The sequence below is a fragment of the Ovis canadensis genome, chromosome X (genome assembly GCF_042477335.2).
Source record: "Ovis canadensis isolate MfBH-ARS-UI-01 breed Bighorn chromosome X, ARS-UI_OviCan_v2, whole genome shotgun sequence".
NCBI lineage: Eukaryota > Metazoa > Chordata > Mammalia > Artiodactyla > Bovidae > Ovis > Ovis canadensis.
Window position 1 is genome coordinate 35,310,671 of NC_091727.1, and position 5,076 is coordinate 35,315,746.

Consider the following 5,076-nt stretch of genomic DNA (forward strand, 5'->3'; position numbering starts at 1 on the left):
AGATATTAAACATCCCAAAATAATCTTTTCTCTCTACATGAAATAGTAAAGGGACAAATAAATTTAAGAATCTGAATTGTCCAGATCATTATCTAAATTTTCCGAATTTGATATAATGCAGTCAAATATGTTTTTCAAACTTTTATCTCTAATGCAATTAAAGATAGTGATTTAAAACCCTTAAATAATGAGCATATAGTGTACTTTGTGCTTTGTATTAATTATCTGATATAATCTTCACTATGTCTCTATGAAATAATGCTTATTTCTATTATAATTCCCATTTTACATATGAGGAAACTGGGATTTTAATTTGTTCACAGTCTCTATGCAAGTAAATGCATGATTTAGGGTTTAAATTTAGATCTGTTTTACTTCAAAGTATTTTAAAGCCAATGTTGTGACACATTGTTGCTGGGATACTGATTAAACTTTTTAAAAAGTAAAATAATTACAATAGAACAAAGCAGAGTAGAAAATACTAGGCAGCAACAGAGGTAGCAATAGTTCATGAAACTTTTATTTCAGGTGTGTGTGTATGTGTGCAGCACGTGTATTAATATGAGCTAAAATTAAAATGAATTTATCACAGTAAAAATAGTCTGAAAAATAATGAAGTCTATAGTCTTGAGTCAAAATAATCTGTGGCAATTATAATATGCAAAAAAAGAAAAACCCTAAAATACAGTGCTATAATTGGAAGATGTGATTGGTAACTTTCTCAGCTTTAGAGGCTATGTAGGCTATTTTTCATTTTTTCCTTCACTAGATATATAAGCAGATATCTCTCAGATAGTTCTCTGGATTCTTAATGCAAATCAGAACTTGACCAACAACTGTGTGGCATTTCAGTGTACACACTATCTCATTTGATGACAAGTAATTGTGTGAGTTAAAGTTAGAGTGAAAGTACTCAGTTGTGTCTGACTTTGTGACCCCATGAACTATAGCCCACCAGGCTCCTCTGTCCATGGGACTCTCCAGGTAAGAATACTGGAGTGGGTTGCCCATGCCCTCTTCCAGGGGATCTTCCCATCCAGGGATCAAACCCAGGTCTCCCACACTGCAGGCAGATTCTTTACCATTTGAGCCACCAGGTCATAGGTTAACAGTGTCAGCTAGGGCTTATACAAATATTAGATACAAGGACCCTGAACTTTTTAACAGATACCTTTCCCAAAGTCATCCAACTAGTACATGACAGAAATAGGAATCAATTTTGGACTCTGTGGTGTCATGTCCCTTTCCCCTCACACTTCTCTTTAGATGGCATATGGAAGGTGTTAATTATACACACAGCTTTCAGGTTCAGAGCAGAAACAGTATGCTTAAGAAGTGTGAGTCCTTAGGATGTCACTGGTATTGAAAAGATGCTATGGCTTTTTATACTACTAATGAACATATGCCCTTCCTGATTTGACAGCACCAACAAAATGAATCAGTGCAATCATTTAATTTCAAAAGTATTAAGCAACAGAGTTCTGCAGTTTTAAAATTATCAGTTTTTTGGAGAGTGAAGAATCCTTTGGTACTCCTGACCTTAGTGTCAACAGGTAGGGAGGATGCAACTGGGTCTACTGTAACTAAGATACTAACAGATAAGGAAACAATTTAGCAGCAAGATATGATAATAAGCCATTTCAATAGCTTATTGCTCTTTATAAATATTATTTCCTTCTGAGTTGTATGAAATATTATTTGTAATTGGAAGAATAATTTAATTTTGATGTTCATTTAATTGACTCATCTGAATCCATACATAGGGAAATCAATTGTATCGTAACTGTATGGCTACTTACTAATGTAGTCAATAGACTGAGTAGAGGCCATCCCAAAGATAATACATGGAACATCTCTATAAACATTGTGATGCACAGTTTAAATATATAATAGTCACATGTGTAAGATTAATTCAAATGTATATTTACACATAATAGATCTGTTTAATTGGCTCAAATATAATGATATACGGGTATAAAATATATTTGGAAAAAACACCACAGCCACTGTGGTTAGGGAAATACAAGCAAGATGAGCATGAAATAATGTATTTTGCTATAACTCACAAATTTTCAAGTGCTTTTGAGATGGCTTTTCTGAGAGTACTGATATAGCATTTAGCTACTACCAGCTTCATTTCTATTTCTAGAAGCTAGTAACCAGGAGATGGAATGCTACGGGGGTTATTGTTGGCAGAAGACCAGGCTTTTCAGATATCAGTACTCATTGGCAGTGCATGAGTTTTATGAGGATAAAGAGTTGGGAAATTATGTCTCTGTGTTATATATAAAGTTGTGTTATAGTTAGAATTATTTATCTATTACCAAGCATCTCAAATTGCAGCTATAATATAAAAGAAGACAACTGATTTTAGAGTCAGAAGACTACATTGAAATAAAAAGCTAAAATTTACTAGCTGATTAGCTTTGAAAATTAATTAGGCTTCAGTTTCTTCCACTGAAAATTATAGATGATAATTCCCTTTTACAGGATGTTGTAATAGTAATTTGAGGTTGAATCATATAAAATTGCTGATATTTGATCATTTTTATCTACAAAAATGACAGTTGCATTTAGATAAGGCTAATAGTAATAGCTTCACATTTATTGAATCCTCTGTCTTATATGCACTTTGCTGTGTTTTACATGTTATAGTAGATTACAATGATGGCTTCGATTTTTTTTACCCATCCCTGTATTTATGTGCTTTGCAATATACATTTTTAGTGTCTTCTCATCAAGAGTGGGCTGACCTTCCCTATCTCTGGAGTCTGGACCCAATGAATTTACTTATTTTGTTGGTGGAGTATCAGCATGGGTAAGCAGACAAAAGATTGCAATTAACTTTAGCAGCAGGGTCTCCTTCTTGTGCCGAGAGAACATGTCCAGGACAGACAGCTGGAGAATGAGACACATCTAGAACAGAGTCAAGGACACCCAGCCATCCCAGCCTAGACTATCCTAGGTTAACTGACACACAGCCAATTCCCAGACTTGCTCAGGAGACCAGATGTGATTAGTATAATCAAACTCTAGCCAAACTCCAGCTATCAACTTACACTTGCACACCACTAAAGATATGTATCAGTGCACATAACTAACAGATACAGAGGATGATCTCATCTCATTCACACAACAAATCCATAGGCACTACCATCATCTCACTGAACAAAAGAAGACACTGTAACCCAGAGAAGAGTCCAGCAAACTGTCCTGGGTCATATTAGCAGATGTAAATGACAAAAGAAGGGTCTGAATTTAGGGAACCTCAGTCCAGAGACCATATTCTAACCAGTACACAGAATGGCTTTGTTCTTATAAAGATGAAATGAGATTATTTTTTGAAAGTGCTTTGTCAATGTTAAAGCACACCAAAAAATATGTCATTATTATGAAGCTTCAACTCCCTTTCAAAGATGCTGTAAAATTCCAGCTAAGTTTTCCTTCGACTCATTTAAAAAAAAAAATTAAAACCCCAGGCAAGCACTAGATGATTTAAAAATGCACTGTTCTTTTATATGCCAGTTACACAGGGAAAACTGATAAATGGAGAAATTTAACATGCCACCTTCCTTCTGAATCAGTGATAGACCGCTGCTATTTGCTAGGCAACTACCAAGTAAACAGAAAAAATAAAGCCACCGTTTTCTTGGCAAGTGTCATTAATAATAGATTAAGTTTACAGTAAATGTAATCTGTAGCATAGATCATACAGATGAAAAAACCTGACGGGGAAATGAAGGCATTAATAAGATAGTTCTTAATTTTATGAAGCGTTATACACATCAGACCACTGAACCAAAATAACCTAGGGAAATAGCAATGAAACAAGGCATTTATTCCTCAGCTTCGAGGAGGCATGCAAGTACAAATGGTGCAAAACAAGAAGCTGATTATGCCTGGAAATTGGAATAAACATAAAAAAGAAAAGTCTGGTGATGCTAATAGGCATTAAGATCATGAAGTGTGACTTTATTTACATGGACTATTTTCTACCGGCATGAATTTTTAAAATTCCATTGAATTTTTCATTTTTACATATATCGAACTTCCCAAATTATTATTTTCTTCAAAAATAAAACAGAACTAGAATGCTGCACTGGGTGGAATGAATAATGGGGAGAACTGAAGGCAAACAGGACTCTGCATGGAAGTGTGCACTGAAGTGGAGCCAGGCATAACCAGAAGAGGGAATTCTTGATTTGGAAGGTTTTTGTCTGCAGGAGTCCTCTTTTTATAAAACAGAGAGATGACTTTTAAATAAGTAGAAATTTAAAAAGTGAACTTAACAGAAGAAAAGAGAAGAAAAAAGAAAACAAAGCTCCAAAGAAATGCATAAAACAGAATAGGAAAACAGTTCTGTTTTGGAAAGCATAACCAAGATTTAAATGATTTATACAAAACCGGGGAGGGAGGTGGGAGGGGGGTTCATGTTTGGGAATGCATGTAAGAATTAAAGATTTTAAAATTTAAAAAATAAAAAACTAAAAATTAAAAAAAAAAAAAAAAGCAGCACACATACTAAAGCCCTGCTAATCTACTCTGTTTTGAAGATGTCCTCTGTAACATTTTTTTTAATAAAGAAATGCACCTGTTCAAAAAAAAAAAAAAAATAAATAAAATTTAAAAAATAAAAAACTAAAATTAAAAAAAAAACCTGTTGTTTCATAAATATCTCCCCCAAATCCTAGGTTTGATTTAACTGGCTCTTATTTTAATCATTTGCTTCTCCTTTGATGACTGTCATCTAATTTTCTTGGTCTTTCTTTGAATAAAAAGAAAATTTAGAGGGAAAGAGAGAGAATACTCAGAAGAGTTTTATCCTTAACTATCACTTTCTCTAGTATTCTGCTGTGAAAACAAACTATTCATTCATTCACTTATTCATTCACCAACAAACATCTAGGGAGAAAAATGATAACTCCTTGTTAGGGCAAACACAAATCCTGCTGAGAGAAAGCCGATTGCACCACTTGATGTACATTTGGATGACACTTATTTTTTCCTGACAACTACACCTTCATATGGAGAAGGAAATGGCAACCCATTCCAGTATTCTTGCCTAGAGAATCCCAT